The sequence below is a fragment of the Rhipicephalus microplus genome, chromosome 3 (genome assembly GCF_043290135.1).
Source record: "Rhipicephalus microplus isolate Deutch F79 chromosome 3, USDA_Rmic, whole genome shotgun sequence".
Taxonomy (NCBI): Eukaryota; Metazoa; Arthropoda; class Arachnida; order Ixodida; family Ixodidae; genus Rhipicephalus; species Rhipicephalus microplus.
Window position 1 is genome coordinate 191459229 of NC_134702.1, and position 20637 is coordinate 191479865.

A 20637-nucleotide genomic window follows, 5' to 3' on the forward strand; every position below is an offset into this window, starting at 1 on the left:
ATTTCAATACTCAAATAAATTAGGTGGGCGTATCTATAGATTGAGCCTAGAAGCGTCATAAAGCGTGAGCAGATGTCGCCCTTTACAACGAGCGCGAAATGAATATTAAACATGGCAGACCTCACCGGTAAACTGTAGCTGCTCCCCTGTCCACTTGGATTATTTTTTGCGGTGTTGAATTGTAAAAAAAAACATTGTGCGGCTGCCATTATCGCAGTGGCAATCATTACAGGCAGCTGTTGCTTGTGTTTAATCAATGTGCAAATTTTAGTAGCAGGTGCAGATCTCGTCTATGTCGAGTACACAACAAACAAAACTGAAGTCGAACCATAAGTTTGTATTTACAGTAGCTATTAACCACGCGACATTCCTCATGTTGGCATGGTGCAGTGGTTAGTGTCTCCGAATGAGAATCCACAGGTTGAGCGTTCGATCCTCTGTGGTAGCTTTTTTTTACAGGACAGGTGTTTTTTTACATTGTTTTATACAATTCTTTTTTATTTTTTGTGGCAGCTCATCTCGGTGATTCTGGCGACATTTTGCGCTCAAGCGTTGCTAGCACTGCAACACCCACCATATCCCACCATGCGCCATGGTGGACGTTTTCCAGCATTTACCCAATACATTAATCCACTCTAATGGTAGGCGGTGGTTTACACCATGACCCCCATTCGATTTTTTTCCAATAGCAGAAGTGTTCAATTACTCCAAAAAAGAACGAAATAGACACGAAGAGGAACACGATACTGCATGAAAGTGGTACATGCAAAATATGCAACTCGAGATAGAGTGAGAAAAGGAGTGGTCCCGACTCAGAATACAAGAAGCGAAAGAGCGCTTCAAATTGCGATCACTCACTACGCAGTCGGACCCCTGCTCAGGCTCTAGAATTTCAAATAGTGCGACCGTGATCGTTTAGTAATCATTTTTGTATCTTTTTTCTTCTTTCCATCATTTTGTTACTTTATTACCATTCCACGTATATGCGTTTTGTCTAAACCTGTTGTAGTGTTTTTAGAGCATACCTTGCTTTGTTGTTCTTTCAGTCGAGCAACCTTTGTTGTTTTTTTCTTAACTTTTGTCAATTCCTTGCAATTGTCCTGGTTTTATTTTTATGCTCCTTTCTGTTTATTCAAATGCCCGTGTTTGCTCTATGAGTACGTGGGTCAGGCTCATACATCACCACACGTGGAAGCCCGCACAGGTCGACCATCCTGCAAATAAATTGGAAATGCACCACTTCGAGGCCTTTCAGGCGTCGCAGGCCGAAGCGTAAAGCGGAAGCCTGCGAGTCTGCCGCACGTCGATGTTGGATCGGCGGGGCCTCACCCGAAGTGTGTGACAAGCTGCCTCCAGCGCTAGCATCTTCGCGAAAACCAGCGCTTCGTATCAGCTTAACGCTTTTGGAATCGCTAGTATCTGTGTTGCTGATGACCTCGCTAGGCAATTTTAAGCAACTGTTATGGCCACTTGATCAACAACATACATTGTGGCCTGCCACGTCGCGGCGCATGCTATGGGCGAGAGCGTGCAAATGAAGTTGAAAGTTCTCGCTTCATTTCGCCAGGAGGGCGCCAGTTGTAAGAGAGACCTAGAGAAACTGTTTGTGGTGCCTACGAGACCAGAGTAGCACATATATTGCCTGGTTAGCAACCACATTTCCACGGCGCAGCCACGCTCTGTTTTATTGCGATAGCAATTATAAGAGACTCTCGGCAGGATTTTGCCGCTAGTGTTGCCGCCGTGGTGGTACATTGGGCTAGAAAGTGCCAGTGGAATGAACGAGACGGCCACTCCGCATCTCGGCTGATACTCCGGCGCGTGGCAGTAGCAGCGGCAGTGTAGTCCCATGGTACTGAAAATCTCAGAAGCGTCTGCAATGGGAGCGCACGCGCCACAGCCTGCAAAAACGTTTAATTGCTCGTTTTTAGCGCGTTTGTGTGTTTCTGAGCCTTTATCAGTGTATGCACACGTGGTGAGTGCCACGGTGCACGAGTGATTATGCAGGCATGCGGAAATTGCGTTGAGACATTTACTGTTTCAAGAGCCTACCAACCCACACACACAAAAAAAATTGCCAATCAAAGTTTGCAGGGATCTGCCTAGCTTCTCACTCAAGCGGCGCTTTGAGCTGCAGTACATCAATCAATCAATCAAGCAATCATTTTATTTCCTTTAGATAAGGTGGAGTACAGGACTAAAAGCTCAAGAGCTTGGCGAGGTCCTGACCCCGTTCACAAGTTGACAAAGCGGCAGGAATGGCAGTGAATCATGTACAACAAATATGAAATAAACATACATGTATAACATCACAAAATAGTAATACAAAGTTTATGAAAATAGTGCTAAAATAAAAAGAGAGTAGTTCAATTGTATGGTCATGAAGTGACATGAACATGAAAAGCAATAATAAAAAGGAAATAAATACTGCCGAGCTACAAAAAGAGGAGAAGTATCACAACCGCGATAAAATATTAAGCTCATTTTGTCGCCACTTTCTGCGATATTCAAAACACAGTGTTCCTCATAAGAGTCTTCATGCACTCGATTGTTTCACGAGAAAGCCGAGTATATTTAACGTTGTCGCAACGTTTATATCGGGGACAACTCCGATTTGTCATGCCAGTTTTGCGAAAATTAATAATTATTGCTTTCTGACAGCCTTATTACATATTGAACATAACAGCAACAACACAAATATATTAAAAGGAGCCAACTGTATGTATAGCTTATCTGTTCATCTGCGTAAAGTTTATTGTAAACAGTTTTCATTTTGTATCGACAGCTCAAATGGTGCTGCTTCCCAAATATGCCACTGGCACAATGCCATTGCAAGCCAGCACACTTGACGATGTTTTGTATTATAAGCATACTTCTATTATTAAGTGTCAAAAGTGTAGACAGGCAGTTGTCACCTTCTTTTGAGAAATTCAACTTGTATGTATACACAGTAAACACACACACACACTCTCTCTCTCTCTCTCTCTCTCTCTCTCTATATATATATATATATATATATATATATATATATATATATATATATATATATATATATATATATACCAAAAACAAAAGTGATGCTGGGTCCGGGTAAGATTATCCGTATAGGGAAGAAGACGCACGTACGAAGTAGTTTTATTGACGTTTCGGCCGCGGGTCTGGCCTTCATTAGAATATATATATATATATATATATATATATATATATATATATATATATATATATATATATATATATATATATATATATATATATATGCATAAATACATATATATATATATCTATATATATATATATGCATAAATATATATATATATATATATATATATATATATAGAGAGAGAGAGAGAGAGGGAGAGAGAGAAGGCGTCTTCTATGTGAACCATCGCATCGACGCGATCCCGCCGTGGACCGTACTCGCGGCCGATGGTCTGCACCCGAGCTTCGCCGGAGTGTCTCTCCTGGCCTGGAACATCTACCACCTGCTCCTCGACCTACGGCGGCCATACATCAACAACTGGCTGGAACACGCGCCACAACCGGAGGCGGGGGCGTACGAGCTTCGGGAGACACCATCCTACTCCCAAGCGCTGCGGCGTGACTCTTCCGATGCCACCTGTCGAGGCGGCAAAGAGAAGAAAATGAACCAAGCAGCCCCAGAAACAGCCGCTGCTCCTTCTACAGGCCAGCAAACCCCGTCGGGACCTCCCTCACCGAGTGCACAACCGCCATCACGCTTGCCACGGCTGTCGTCGACGCCTACAACACACACACCGGAAATGGCGACGAAGGGTAATCCGGGCCAAACACAACGGCCAGCTGTACCACAATCAACAGCAACGAGTGGCCAGAATAAACCACCCGCAAGAAAACATCAGCAGCCAACATCATCAAAGAACAAGCAGCAACCACCAGCAGCCAACAGCAGGCGTCTACAGGCCAGCTCGTCACGGGAGGCACAACGGGATGGAGCTCCAACCCAAACCAGGTACGACCTCCGGGCACGTTGCGGCTCTATTCGCCGCGTCTGTGCAAAGTGACATACTGGCTGTGAGAGTGGGCAAACGCCGTCCGTTTCAGGTGAACTAGGCCATAGAACGGGTCCAAATTTTCTTAAACTTAGAAAAGTGGTTGACAAAAGAATACGGCACGAACTTCACGTGCAAAGCCTCGAACAGCATGTACTGGCGAGTACGGCTCCGAAGGGGCTGCGCTTGTCGCTAACACCATCAATGCATAACTTTGCCGAAGGGGAAATGAAACGGTGGAAAAAAATTCTCGATCACGCCACACAGGAGCTAACGAAGGTCACGATTGAACACTGTAGAAAGACTCTAAACGCACTGACAGACGAGGAGCGGTATTTAAGAAATAAATTTTCTCTCTCGGAGTGGGAAGCTAAAGAACTAGACGTATTTGAGCACATAAAAACGGAGGAAATTGAAAAACTTGAGAGGAAGAAATTTGCGTGGGACAATGTGTCAAAAGCTATACCCACTGCTGCTAACAGAAAAAATACCAAATCATCTGACGTTCAAAAAAATTTGCCACCACACCCCAAAGAGCCAACCGTTATTAACTTTTCCGACAAAGAACTTAGCAAAGAAGAATTGAGTATACTGTCACGCGGACTTATATTCTGCCCTGGCAACGGAAGGTATGATGAATTCACGCTTCTAAAAGACCTAGACAACTTCGCACAAAATTTACGATTGGAGGAATATTTCTTTGATAAACCCGAAAAAGATAACGCACTTTTTCGTGGGGTAATCGGACGGCAATGGACCCCAGACGCCAACAGAGATCGGCATCTGGATCTCTATATAGACGCTGTTCAAAAAGATGTTATACATGTGTACAAGGTGCACAAACCAAGCATGAATAACGTATCAAAAAGAGAAAAAGAAGCACTACTCACGTTGAGCAACTGCGAAGATCTCGTCATTAAACCATCAGACAAAGGAGGTGCGATTGTTGTTCTGAATAGATCGGACTACATTGAGGAAGGCAAGCGACAACTAAATAACAAACAATTCTACAAACACCTCGACTTTGACCCTACCACGGAGCACAAAAAGATCATTGTAACAACCCTAGAGGATCTCACACGTGAAGGCGCCATTAATTCAAAGCTTAAAAAGGCACTTATTACGGTACATTCGGCGCCTGGTCGTTTTTACATGCTGCCGAAGATTCATAAAGAGAATAACCCTGGCAGACCCTATATATCAGGCACGGGAATGTCACCGGAACCCATTTCCAGTTATATTGATTCTATAATCCAAGACATACCACCCACACATGAGTCCTTCTTGCGTGACACAATCCACCTCCTTCGGGAAATAGCAGAAGTGAAAATTCCAGACGGTGCATTTCTCGTAACATTGGATGTTAGCTCACTCTCTACAAATATCCCACATGACGATGGTGTAAGGGCGCTATTTCAATCGTATGGCACACACAACCCTGTCGCTTATCCAAGCAAAAAAGTAATTGAAATCTTCACAAGACTTGTATTCGATTTGAACAGCTTTGAATTTAACAACCAGTACTATCTTCAAATCAGCGGTACGGCAATGGATACAAGAATGGCCCCAAACTACGCTAACATATTCATGCACCACAGAGAGTCCAATTTTCTTTCATCTTGTAATATCAAACCATTACTCTATAAAAGGTACCTAGATAATTATTCATAATTTTGACACATTCGGAAAACGAGCTCCTCAAATTCTTACAGGCATTCAACCAGGTACACCCCAGCATTTATTTTACACACACCTACTCTAACACTGAAATAAACTTTCTTGATGTACTCATTCGAGTTGACGATGGTGCGTTGGTAACTAACGTATACAGAAAACCTACGGACAGGCAACAATACCTGCACTTCAAAAGCTGCTACCCACGACATTGCAAGACCAGCATTCTCTATTCCAAAGCACACAGATTCCGACGAATCTACTCCCGCACCGAGGACTTCCACAAAAACAGCACACATATGCGCGAAGTACTCCTTATTCAAGAATACCCGCCAGCTATCATCGATGACGCCATCAAAAAATTGGAAAAGCTGGACCGCCAGATTCTTCTCAACCACCATAAAAACGCCGACCAACACCGCAACAAAAACTTGCTATTAACTTTCACGAGCAACCCACCGAACATAAACAAGGTCCTAAAAAAAACAGTTTAACATAATGGAACAGAGAGTGCGACTGTCCAAAATTTTCATTTCTCCTTCTTGTGTTGTATACAGACGGCCGAAAAATATAAAGGATCATTTAATAAATTCAAAGATAGGTGTGAAACCTCAAATTGGGTCTCACCCTTGCGGAAAAAGCAGATGCAAGGTATGCAAACACATGCAGACAACGACAGTGGCGAAAAGCACCCACTCGGTTTTTAAGCACAGGATAAGAGGTGCACTAGACTGTGACTCAGACAACGTCATATACCTCCTGGAATGTGGGGTATGTAACAAGCAATACGTGATCCAGACAGACACTCCGTTTAGAATCAGATTCAACAACCATCGGGCACATGTACGATCTCTGCCAGGCCTTCCACTTTCAAAACACTGCACATTAAAAGACCACAGCTTTGATGACATCAAGGTTACACTACTATAAAACAACTTTCGAACAATCAGAGAACAGGAACAACGGGAATCTTATTTTATCTACAAATTTAACACGGTAAAATACGGAATAAATGAACACCAAGGCACTCTGTCTGCGTTACGACCGCTAAAAGACGCAAACGCTTCTCTCTAATCAGTCCAGTTTCATTATGACAATAATATTACCCGCTAACAAAGCTTTTGGCCTATGCATCTGACAACATAGAAATGATTTGCCTCATCAAGCACAGCCGGAACGCACAGATAAGTGGTCCCGGATGTTGTACGGTCCCCCCCCTTTTTTTATTTAAGTTTCAACGCACATTCTGTTCCTTCACTGACAAGGAGCTGACAGCTAGGTGGTTTCGTTAACTTTTTCATACATGCGCGCATGTCTTCCCAGTCCCAGTGAGCCGCAACTGTGTGACGACTGTCCCGGATGTCGTACAGTCTCCCCCCCCCCCTGTTATTTTTTCCTTCTTTAATTTTTTTTTCTTTAATTTTTAACGCACAGTCTGTTCCTTCACTGACAAGGAGCCAATGCATATAATGAATATCGATGGCGGTGCCTCAATCATCGGCTTTTTCGTTCCTCCCGTCGCCACCAGCATGCACTCAAAGCGCTTAAGCCCTCCCCATTACCTTGTCATACACTTCAAAGAGGAACGAGCCGCCAGCGGACTACACGGAAAGGTGAAAAACAAGAACGGCGGCTCCCTGCCCACTTGGGGAAGAGTGGGTGTGGGGGAGGTATTGTTGACAATGATGACATTGCTCATCTACTTCTGCCCTACTCTGTTGAAATGCTGCCCCTTTCTAATTACGCCGTGTCGGTCTTGCTTCTTCTCCTAAATTTTCTATATTTTATTTATTCTTTGTCCTTCCGTTTCGCTGTTCCTTTTTTTTCTCTCTCTCCTTGACCCCTTCCCTCCTGTCTCGAAAGGCTATAAGAAGGCACGGAACATGTGTGAATAGTATTATGCCTTGAAAAAGACGGGGTTCCCGTCGAAACGTCGGCACAATAAACAGTTGTTATGTGAAAGCGCATCTACTTTCATATATATATATATATATATATATATATAGAGAGAGAGAGAGAGAGAGAATAAAACTGTATATACGAGGGCTCGTTTTTTGCGTTTAGACATAAATTTATGAGATCTAACAGACAATATTACAGAGAAAAGTATAGGGGAATTTATTAGGCCATTTTAAATATAAATGTGAAGAAATAAATGTGGGTTAAAAAGGCGCTGGCTCCTTTCCCAAGTGTTTCGACCCCTGAATAGAAGGCCAGAGTGTCAGGCCGGGGGAGCGCTTGTGCCCAAGTTTACTCGGAAACCGGTGGGTGACCGTTTGTGACACAGCAACCTAAATAAACTTCAGTGGATGGCTCCTAACTACTATTGACATTCACCTTACGTGACGGCTGTATTATCGAGAAACACATGTGATGTTTGCTCAACTGCTTACCCACACGTTGCGCTAATCAGTGCCGGTCGCGGCGGCTGCATTTTTGACGGCTGTGAAACTGCTCGAGGCCAGTAAACATACACCGAGGTGCACGTTAAAGAACCCCAGGCGGTCGCCATTTCTGGTAGCCTCCCTCACGGCACCTCTCATAATAACATGGTGATGTCGAGACAATAAACTCTGGAAATAATACTAAACTTTACCTATAACTATTGTTTATATAGTCAGGTAACACGGGAACAACAATTGACGTTTGAAAAACATAGGGTCCGTTTGAAAACTTGTTCCGAAACCTTGTGTAGATAGATAGATAAATAGATAGATAGATAGATAGAAAGATAGACAGATAGATATATAGATAGATAGATAGATAGATAAACGCTCAGAGTGCTTGTAGTACGCAAAGAAATACTTCGCATTTAATAGCTTGACGCTACCACGAACCATGAAGCGCTCTTTATGCACTGAGGGGCTAATACCGCGCGCTGCATAGGGAGAGGTCGTCCGTTCAATTTCACACGTTGTAAAGTGTTTCAGGAGCTTGCTCCTATTGCTCACGTCTTGTCTTTCGGCGGTGGCCAGCGTGTAAGCCAGTGCCGCCAGTGTGTAGACTTCTGCGGTTGCGCTCAAGATTTCTCTCCGGCGGTTTAGACCATTCTCACTACATGGCACGCCGCGATCCAAGGTGTCGAGTTTCGATTGGAGTGACATATTGTTCTAGGTCAATCTAGTTTTGATGACCCATGCGCTTGCCTCCTCGAAGTGCCCTTGAAAAAGGGGGAACTGAACAGAAAAGTTTGACATCGTAACTGTCTCTCTCTCAGAAGGTCTCTTCAAGAACACCACTTGGGAAATCGGTAGTGAAAGATGGAAAGGATTGTTAAACAGAGGAATAGTGCAGGGTACCCTAAAGCGTACCTTGCCGCCTGTTAGGTGTGGCCCACGAATGTTTTACTAATAGATCGTCAGAGGTATTGCAGGGAACAGCTGCACAGTGGAAGCGATTCCCTTCGGCTGCGTCGTTGTAGCAATGCCGATCACGAGGTCCATTTACGGAATTGGTCTTTGGACGTGATGAGTCAGAGTCTGGTACTTACGAACTGTTCGGAAGCTTAAGTGGTAAACTACAGCACAAAGACGCAGCCTCGAAGTGAAACTGTTCTTGAGCTCCAAGTTCGGTACCGGTCAGGTTGGTCTTAGTCGTAGCAGAGAGGTGGAAAAGAGTCCAGCCACAAGCAGTAATGACCTTGAATCCACACCCTATCCAGAATTGCTACCGCACCCCGAGTGCCTATTCTGCGCCACAGTAGCTTTTGAAATCAGTCTATGGATACAGATAACTTTAGCTTTTCCGGTCATGCCTTTCGAGCTCCAGGAGTGTTGATGTCCGCCACCTATTGATCACCTAATCGGTTTCCACCTAAGCCACAGAATGGTCGTAGTTCGCAGGCAGCCAGCGATGGCGATACAGCTGCTGAGATTCCTTAGCATGCCGACACCAAGCAGCCTCGTTTTTTTGAGAGACCTGTGAGGCAACAGATGAAGTTACAATAGTATTAGCGTGAACTGACCTCTACGCCATGCGAAGCGGTCGCAGCCAATATGGAACTGAGCGCAGACATTACCGGCAAGACGGCAGCTTTTAGCTTGTAGGTCGACTCCATCAAATCGTTAGCCGTGAAGTAGATTTTTTGCGATAGTGTGCTGCAGCTGTGTGACGATGTCGGATGGTCCCAGGGTTGCTATTCGGGGATGTGAATTGGCGTCAGAACTGAAATCAAAAGTAGCAAATGCAATCGTGCCATTTATCATTCTCGCCAAATCGGTAGTCAAGTAGAATCCAAGTAGTAATATAAGCAGTCTATACAATTGATGAATAAATAAACCTCTTCAATAAGTGGACCTAAAAGTTTAAAAATAGAGAGAAGATAGCCGTGGTGCCAACTCGACATCGCCATCACCAAAACGGTTGGAAAACTAGGCAATTGAGCACAAGGTTACCATTAACATCTAAGCTGGATAATTCGTTTGAAAAGACAGGGCTGGCATTCACGAAGAATACCGACTGCTGTCTTCGTGGGGGCAGAATGCATGATTAGGCACGCGTGGACAGCCTTCATTGGAAACTCGGCTTCGGTCAGAATTGTAGAAACAGGAACCTGAACATTCGAAGTGCCAATGACGTTCCCTTATAAGTGGAACGCACGTGATATCGTATAGTGAACTGGTACAGTGGTGTTAATAAAGTGATGTAGAGCTACCGTAGAGGTCTAGACGCCGTCCTTGGGTCGCGCTTGGAGCACCGACGTGTTGACAGGTAACTAGGCTATGTGCGTAGTCGCAGTGCACTGCAGTAGGCGTAGTCAGGCTGATGATGGTGATGATGAAGTCTTTGGGCAATGATTATGAAAACTAATAAAATTTCCTTGGTTCATATAAAGTAGGCTCGACTACCCCGCATTTAAATATTTCGTTAAAACCCGCGACACCTCTCCAGAACCAAATACTAAGTACCTAAGTGTTACCCTATGTAATAACCTGGCTTGGCACCTTACCTAACCAATGTTGCAAAGTCGCTAACCACGCTTTAAGCTACCCTAAGCGAAAAGTAACGCATGTATATATTTCCTCCAGTTAAATCGTTATAATCGACGACAAACTTCTGTGGCAATGAAGGCAAAGCTATTGGTGCGGAGCAAACTGCTGTGTGTTTCTTCGACAGGGTAATTCCCGATAAACTTGTCTCAGTTTTGGTTTTGGCGCGAGGGTACATATTTCTTGCAGTTAACTTTTTAGCATTAGCTTCTTCGTTGACTGCGTTCAACCACAATTACTGGCGTGCAGGCACACTGGCATTTCGTTTCCTAAGCTTAATTTGTCTGTGTGATTCTGTGTTTTCCAGAAAGGACGTGAATGTTTTAAGCGCTGCAGTTTTTAGGAAATGCATAGATACCTAAACTCATCTAGAGCTGAAAACTGACACGCGTACCATGCTTCATAGCGTGGGCCTGGTATACAAAATAGCAGGTTGCACATCTTTCTCCGCTAAGTGAAATTCAGTTTGGATAGCCTTGAGTTACGTCAGCATCAAAAGACAACAGTGGTACACTATGCACGTGCTCTACGGCTGAAAAGAGATATAGCGACAAACTCACCTCGCTGCAGAACCCTCGAATCCTGTGCTCAATCCCAACCACTGCTAGTTCCGGTCTCCTTCGGTAAAGCCGTATGGTCAAGAGGTCATTTCTCACGATACTGCATGGCGCAACTATGTATACTGGAGGATAGCAATCGTATGTTGCACATGTCAAGTTACTTGCTCGGAACAGGAAGGCGTGTGAGCCTCAGCAATTCTATAAAATGTTATACCTTTTGAAAATCTACACAATTAGCGCTGGTTTAAAAGTTCTGATATAAATTGTCACTTATCGCTTCGCCAGCAGTAATTGGTTTTTGGTGGCATAAGCCACATTTCCTTAGGTAGCTATGCCCAATGACAACATTCTGAGCCATATTTAACCTGGTGATTACACCATTCTTCTTCCCTTGACACCATAATACAGATTTTTGTGGCTGTGGCTAATATATACACACACTATTCCTGAACCAGCAAAAAGAAACCCTGGTACACACAGGACTACTGCGGCCTGTTGCAAACACTTCTGAATCTGGACATGACACGTCAAGAGGAATCAATTGTTTCACGTGATAAATTGAAACACCCAAGAGAGGGTGCTTTGTTATATATTGCCTGTATAACCAGCTGGATAAAATTTAAAATTCGCTGAAAAAGTAATGTCCACACATGCACACCAGTCACACGAATTATTATTTAATACTGCGTACCGTTTTTGAGAGATGCGTGAAAGAGTTACAAATGCTGAGACTGTGGTGATAGCGCTTATGCGCATCAGGTGTCCGCGGTATCTAGCGCTGCCACCCAGAATTGTAAAGTTTTGCTTTTACGTGACCTTATTGGTGACATGGGTGTATGTTCTATATGTATTCTGGTTGGACGGAATAAAGGTTGATGTTATCTCGCCCATATCGGAAGCGGTGCAGTCCCCTTCTCGGCTCCTGCGGCCAGCCCCGATGCGCATGACATTTTGCTAGGCTGAAACACGACAGTGAGAAGCCATTTCTGGAAGTCACTTTAATCTCACTGCTCTTTAACAAATATTCTTCCAGCATTTTCAGTTCATCGATCTATAAGTACTACAAAGAAAGGTTGTTCACAGCCTCTTGGGTTGTAATCAAAAGTTTGCTACTTTTTCTTGCGAGTGAAACAAGATATGCGGTGCACCACTCATCACTACTTGCTGTCTTCAGCTGCCGTTTTATATGTGAAGCACACGTGCCACCTAGAAGTGACAATCAAAAGAATAATCGATAGGCTGACAACTAACATAATAAATAATTGGTCGGTGCTGCATACAACCAGTATCACGCAAGTGAATAGTGCACATCATCACTTGTTAGAGGGCGTTTGTGGTATCTTGACACAAATTTTGTGTCTGTTTGCATGCCCTCTTTTCAAAATGGCGGAGCATACTTTTAAGCTTTGGGTATCGAAAGTAATATATATATCACTCAGAAACAATCGGCATCATATTAGCGGGTGCACAACACGTTCGCTAAAGTTACTCTACACCGGTCAATGCACTGACACAAATGTCACAGCAGCTGCTAGAGTGAGATCCCAGAGTAATTAGTATGCTTTGGAGCGTTCCTTTTTATTGCACAATTATGCTCTCACGTATCTTCTTCAAGACGCACCACATGAGCGCAGTCACGCGGCCACTTTTCTAGAGTCCCAATGCACATGACTTTGTCCAGAAGTTCTAGAAAGCATGAACCACCAGTTGTTGGCTGCAGCATATACCTCTTGACCTGGATTCATATCATTACAATAGAATTGAAGTCATAGTGGTAAAGAGAAAGCCAAGGAATGTCATCACCAGCAACATTGGCCAGGTTATCAATCTCGTACCCAGAACAAGATCCCAGCATATCCATGGAGTGAATAATGATTAGTGTAGCGAAGCATTCATCTGTCTGTTTGTTCGTTCTTGCTTCTGTCCGGCCGTTTGTGCGTCCACCTGTGCGACCATCCGTGCAACCACCCATGCTTCCATCCATTCATGCATCGTTGAGTGCGTCTGTCTATCTGATCGTCCGCACGTGTTTTTGTCTGTCTGTCGGTCTGTCTGTCTGTTTGTCTGTCTGTCTGTCTGTGCATCGTCCGTCAGTGCGTCCTTCCATCTGTCCGTTCGTCCGTGCGTTGTCTGTCCATCTAGTGAACACTTTAAGTACCGTCATTTTGCATATTTTCATCATATATTCATCAAATAGAAGTACCACCACCGAGCGGACATTTCAAGGACTAAACGAGTGGTGGCTACCTACTACACCTACTACGTACATCGGGGATGCCTAATGCGCGGCTTAAAGAAATTCGCCTCTAAAACGGTGCTTGTGTTGGTTAACCTACTGTATTAGTTTAGTTTATCACACCATGGGATGTTTTTTTCCTCAACAAGGACTGAATCTTGGCCATCACGACAACATCGAGGGCAACCTTCCTAGCTGAACACAATGGTACGAAGAATTGTTCATGATAAATACATTCCGTGGCTGAAATTTTGTAAAAGTTGTTCATTGAAGCCCCTCCCAAACTGCAGCAAATACATTTCACTGTGGTAGTCACTGATAACACACTTTTTCTCGAGGAAAAGGACAAATGCATCATCCGCAAAGTCAATTTTTCTTTCAGCATGGAAAGCCATCTACCGACCATCTTCGCCGCTCGGTGCGTGAAGCGAAACTGTGAGAAACTGTGAGAATAAACTTATGGTGCGCATCTAACCTGGTTCTACCAGGCAGGCAGGTGTTTGCAGTTCTAGCGTTGCATTGCAAAACACAAGAATGAAAGAAAAACTTTGCGAAAGGTTCCTACTTGTATGAATCAAAAAACATTTTTATTCAGAACATTTCATACTTCATTAGAACATGCCGATAGGCATTTGTACCTTTGCATGCATAACCATATTGACAGCCAAATACAAAAAAGAGCCAGAGATGCGGAAGTAAGCCACGAAAAACAGTATTATTTTACTTCTGTTGTAATATTGAGCAAGTTCTCTTATTACTGATGCACAACAAACACTGAAAATTGAAGTGCTAATATTTTGTGAGTTTTTCTTATTTCTGGTACTTGATTGTCACTCGCAAGCCTTAAAACATACAAATCAGGATGAACAGCAACATGTATGAGAACGGGTGAATTAGAATAAATATTTAGCTGTACGAGGACTTCTATCGTTGTTCCCTCTTCCTACTGTTTCAACTCTGTGAGTTTTTACTCGTGCCACTTTCTTGCAGTTTGCATCATTGACATTTATAGCTCTTGTCAATAAATCGAGGCACTAACTGTACGTACCATTCCTCCTTTCGCATTTCGTGAAATGTACGCAGATATTTCCACCACCAAATGATGTCGTCCCTTTAAAGCATTGCACAATTAGGTTTTCTCTTTTGAAATGCAAATTTGATCTCATTCAGAAGCTTGTACGTCGTACTGACACTCGGTTTCTTCGGCAGCCCCATGTCAGTGTCACCAATTACCTCGTTGTGGTTCCGTTGGTGACTCGCTGTGAATGCAGTGCTGATCTACTTTGCAGCTAAGAGAGGACTGGTTAAAACTATTGTACTGCTGCCTTGTTGTCTTTGCAGCAACTGTTGCTAGTGAATTAGCCACAAAACGAAGCATTCAACGCTTTGAGGACTTCAAGCTATCCTTTGAAGCATCTGCGTTGAGCAGTGCGCCGGTAAGCTGGCTAAAAGAACAAAACATGGAAGTGACAAAGAGTTCTCGCTACGTCACTCTCACTTTGACGTACACGTTGCCAACCAATTGCTTTGTTTTTTTTGTCAGCTTTTTGTACTCAAGCTTCCTAAATATTATGTACACCGAGAGTGTTAGTGAGTAACCCGAGAAAAGAGGAACTGGCGACGTGGAGGCTATTTTTTTCTGAAGGAAGACAGTGAAGGAAAACAGCCGATTATACCGCTCTGGAGAACGTGGCCACTAAACAAAGCCACGAAATTTCGAAAGAACGCTGTTTCAAATCATACCACTAATAGTTTTCTAGCACTATCACTTCGCAGTTATTAATATAACTCGACATAATTTGACGACTAGGCTAGTCACCAAAACAATTTTTTACTATTTTCAGCTGTGCAGCAATACTGAATAAACGATGTAATTCGGTTCTATAGCCTTGGTCTCATAGCCACAAAAAGTTGTCTTTGAGTACAGCTTACAAAACAGTGATACTATTCACATTAAAGTATGCTTATTCTGTATGCGGTCCTGATAAACGTGTACTAATTGATTAGATTTATATATCAGTATTCATACGCCAAAAGCGCGAATATACTAAAGCAAACAGCAGATCTACCAGGTCTTTAGGTGAGGCGCCAAATTGCAAGAATTTCAATCTGTCAAGTTTTTTTTTGTTTCGGTAAATGTTCTTTCATCAATCCAGCTCATTGCATCACTCAATGCATCAGCCTTGATAAAGCTGTGCACTCTGTCTTTACCAAGCCGCTACAGATCTACAATCATATTTTATTAGGAATCTCATCGTCTGGAAAGATCTTCCCTCAGACATTGTCGTTCACGTCACCCACGTTAATTTCCAGAAATCCGTTAAGCCATACTTTGTAAATGTTAAAATAACCTGTGCATTTTTCCCATCCCTCATGTGAAACACGGTGTACTGTGTCCTTGAGGTATTTGCTGTAAATACAGAGAGAAGTGTCACACTGTGTTCGTTACCGATAAAGTTTTTAAGTAGCATGCAGAACCTTCATGGACGAAGGATGTCTAAATTTTTTATTTGAGGCCTCAGAATGCCAATAAGGGCTCTGCGAAATTGTGGCATCGGCTGATAATAGATTGAGTTGTAGACCTCGTTCTAATTACAATGTATATATGATCAAATCTGGCCATATAGATAATAATAAAAATTTTCCGAAAATTGCATCGTGCGCATGTGTGCTCACGAAAGCAACGAAAGTTATTTTTGCTGGCCAAGTTCATTGTGGTAGTGGCAAAAACGTATATGGATGCATCTTCCACGAATTCAAAGGACTAAGACATATTTACCACAAAGTAAAAAAAATGTTATTGCTGAGGCAGGGAATTCATCAGGACTAAATTTTGAAAAATGCTTGTCGTCTTGAATATAAGTTAGGCTTAAAGGAACTGTACCGAAACATCCCAAAGTTGGATAACTTATGCACGTCTAAGAATTTATAGACATACAGTATGCCATGTCATTTTATTACAAGGTAACAATTCTGAACGGGTAGTTCACGGCACTCTCAGAATAGGAGGTCCCCTTTCAGCCTTGTGCTATGGGACCTCCTTCTGTATATACTACCCCAATGCGTGTTTATTTTTTGCGACAAATAAATAGTTGATTTGATTTGATTTGATTTGATTTGAGTCTCTCAAGTTTACCCACGTTCAAAGGCACCGGCATCTGTTTCTTTAGGTGAGCGGAATTTCTACAGTTTACTGTCTATCTCTCACTTTATTTGATTCTTCTAGGGTAAATTTATTTGCACTCTCATTGAGGGTAGTAGCGTTAGGACAGTTTTCAGGTTCGACAATGACTTTTTTGAACGTATTGACAACAGCTCCAGTACCGCCGACCTAGTCGATAGCAATATCTTTACCACAATTAGACAGATATTACCTGCGATTGAAGTGGCTCACGAACTTTCAGTGAATTCCGGCATAACGTCTTTATATGCTACTTCTCAGAGAGACCACGTGGGCTGGCAGTAGCTGCGTCGCATGACTTAACCACTGTGGTGCATTATCTCCTGTCATTCAAGGCTTTATAAGCGTAGTATTGCCAGCATCTGCTTCGGTAACGCTTTTTGTAAATACTTTCACCGTCGTGTAGCCCCGAGTTTCGGCAAGCAGATAAAGCACCTCAAAGAGGCAGGCTTTCCGCAAGTTGTACTGGTTCCCATCGAAGAAATAACTTCGAAAAAATTGCAATCTCGCAAGTGCACCAATGCAAATTCGACGTAGGTGCGATATGGAATGTTAAAAACGTGTCTCATAACTTGATTAAGGTAAGCGATGAGATGTAAAGGTGATCTTTCCTGCACCAAAAATCTCCAACTTTACAAAATCGGATATTCTTGCTTCAGGAAAGCATCAGCCTGTACCCTCAAACACTAAAGTGAATGTGCCGAATGCGGGTGGGTGTGGTCGATGGCGTTCCCGTTTCATGAGAAAGAGGTACCATAGGCCAAACTGAGCAGCTTTTGAAGGGCAAGCTCATGCAATACGAAGATGTTAAGATTGACAGAGTGCCACCTGGCATTATTTTGTAGAGTGTGCAAGTGCTTGAGCTGAATTTTCACGCAGGCTTTGGGATTTACAACGGTAGAAATAGGTTGAACAGATTGACAACTTAGAATATTGAAGATTGTGACCGTTGCTTGAAGGTGGCCTCTTTATCATTACCCCGAAAAGAATGGCTATATCTCAAGGTGTGTTCGCAACAACAAAATCTAACCGCACTGCCTTCATAGATGGAACCCGTTGTTTTTTGGAACCAACATTCTTGAAAGATTTGCGTTGCTTGTGTACGCCTCTCTCTCTACATTTCATTTATCATTCTCTGAGCGCCTTCTATTTAAAATCATGCAGTACCAACTCTACCAAATGTTTACTCTCATACCGATGCTAAAATTTCAAGTTTGATGAGGCATGTATACTCTGGAACAACTTTCTGCGGCAATGAAGGGAAGGCTATAGAACCAAAGTGGGTGTTTGCCATCGCCGAGGATTGTAGCCCCCCAAATGCGTCTGGTTTTTTACGTTATGACACTGAAAACAACAATATTTTTTTTACAAGATGCTGCTCATTAGGAGACGCTGCGCAAATCAAGGCGATAATATTATTTGTTTAGCTTCATAAAATGTCATTTCGCGATTTTGCACGTCTGAAGACGACGCAGGTTTAGAGGCACTTTACAGTCCACATGACGTCTTTATCTTTATAGTTGAGTGCTCGTCGCCCTCCAGCTATTTCGACAACTCGCCGAAGGAGCCCGGGTTAAATTTACCCAGAAACACCTTTGTAAGCAGACGTAGCAAATTGAATGCAGAGGTATTCGAACACGCCTGGCATTCGAAAAGCGAGTGGAGGTGGTGGCGTTGGTGAAAAACTTTTACACAAACTATTTACATTTGAGAGAGAGGTACAACCTCAAGAAGCGACCCTTTACAAACTCTACGAGGAGTCGCTAGTACGTGTCCCCTGCAGCTTCTGCGGTGGCACGCACCCTGGCCACGAGGGCTCTTTGGCCTGCCAAGACGAAGCAGCCGAGCAGGACAGCCTTCCAGCTCTATCGTATAGGTGGTGTAGGGGAATTCATTGGAGGGAGACCGCCGAGTTAGGAGCGCATGCAATAGGATGGAAAGGTGGGCTAGTTGGTAATTCATGATGGTTCAGCGAACTGGGAGCGCGGGCGTAAACACAGACACAAAGCAAAGAGGAGGCACACAGCACGAGCGCTTAGGCGCTCGTGCTGTGTGCCTTCTCTTTTGGTCTCACACCATCACAACGGTGACTAGCCGCTTCGCGGTCGCTCTGAAGTGGGCGATGAGCGCGCTATCGGCCCCGTTTTTGAAGAAAACGGCAGCGAGAGACAGCTGGGTCCTGGGCTTGAGCACAACGACGAAGTCCGTTGCTTTCGGCTTCGGCAGGGGTTGAGGCTGCCACACAGGCCTCTTGTGTCCCCGCTGCAGGCCCGCGGAGCGCGTCGCAGGCGGTGAAAATGTTGAGGAGCAGGCGCTAGCATCAGCGTCGGCAGCTGCGGCGAGGGACGCCGTGTTGGCGGAGGCCACCATGTGTGCGTTGCTCGCCTGCTCTCGGTGAGCGACCACGGCAGCAAGCGCGGAGCTTTTGAAGAGTTTGACACCTCCGGTCGGCTGTTCAAAGACGGAATGGTGGTCCACATCATGCTGTCAGGATCACATCTAGTTTGGGGGTCCGCAACGGTCGTGGCTGCGGTGTGGGGCCGGCCGCCCTTTCTACCGGGAAGCGCCATGGCCATTAGGCCGAGGGACACCGCCGGCGTTGTCGAGATGTACGTCGCCCGTGAGAGACGGTGTAGGGCACATCTCTCAAACCAAGGTATTGAGAAAAAACGGATCACATTTCTGTGACGGTGGTGAGATTTTCTCGGAGGTTCGAAGAGGTAGCCCGAAGTTCTGATCGAAAATCGTTGGAGCCAGTGTGCTGCACGACCTATATGGTTGCGCACTCGCAGCGCACTCCAAAAAAAGCGAGTCAAGTCGGACTTTTCAGCGGAGAGCTGCATGAGCTGTAGCTCTACTCCCGTAGCCTTCCCTACATTGCCAAAGAAAGTTGTCACCGAGAACGGAGCTTTCACCTTGAAAGAAAGGCGAGCAGCTGGAGAGCACTCGCGCTGAGTTGACACGGGTTTTTATTTGGCAGCCAGGCCTTTGAGCCAGTTGAAGTTTACTAGAACTATTGAAACTGGATATACAAGGGGGCTGAAATTTAGCCAACTGCTTTTCCACAACACAGACTGACCTATAATTGAGGGCCACAGGCTGCATATGCACTAGCGCACACCACGCAGCGTAGGTAGCTGCGATGTGCATTAAAATGTTTATTTAAAACATTCAATAGTCGAACATAGCCCAAGATTAGCGCCCCACCGTTCGTGTAGGTCAACGCATCTCCTTCAATGGAAAAATTGTGTGTGCTCGGTGACGTAGACATGGTGATGATATGGCGAAAAAGACTTTAGCAAACAGGAGCGAAGGCATCAATAAGGCATGAGTAGTCGGGCGGGCTCGACCACTGTATTGGACTACCGGAATAACACTACGAAACCGTGTCTCGACTAGCTCAACATAGAGCACAAAGTTTCCAGACTACGTACAGTCTCAAATACAACCCCTTTTTTGTTGAATGGTCGATGGGCTTGTGAGATAACACCAGACCACTTTTTTTCAAGTGTATTAGTCTAGCCGCAACCAAACAGCAATGTCATCCCCAAATCTCGAAATATGTGGTCCTTGTTTTTAAAAGTCTTCATAATTGTGTGAGGTTTGACCTTTGTGCGTGTCTTGATGTTTTCGCGAAGTTTCTGTTGGCGCTTCATCTGACGTTGTTTGACTTGCTCAGCGCGTGAATCCTACTTCCTGCGCCTCTTCTGGCACTGTTTCAGTGATGACGCCATCAATATATGGTAAACTCTGACCTTGATTTCTTCTTTCTTGTGAAAAGCCTTGTGACCTTTACGCTTTTGCTCCGGCTCTTTCGCATGGCACATTTCACATATTTTAGGGTGCTTCTTTTTCGACCTCGAACTCCAGCTGCTCGACAACCTCCTCCTCCGGCTTTTCAACCTTGGGCCATACATCTGTACCGGCTGTCGAGTCAGTCAGCTCAAGCTTACTGTTGACGTCGTGGTGG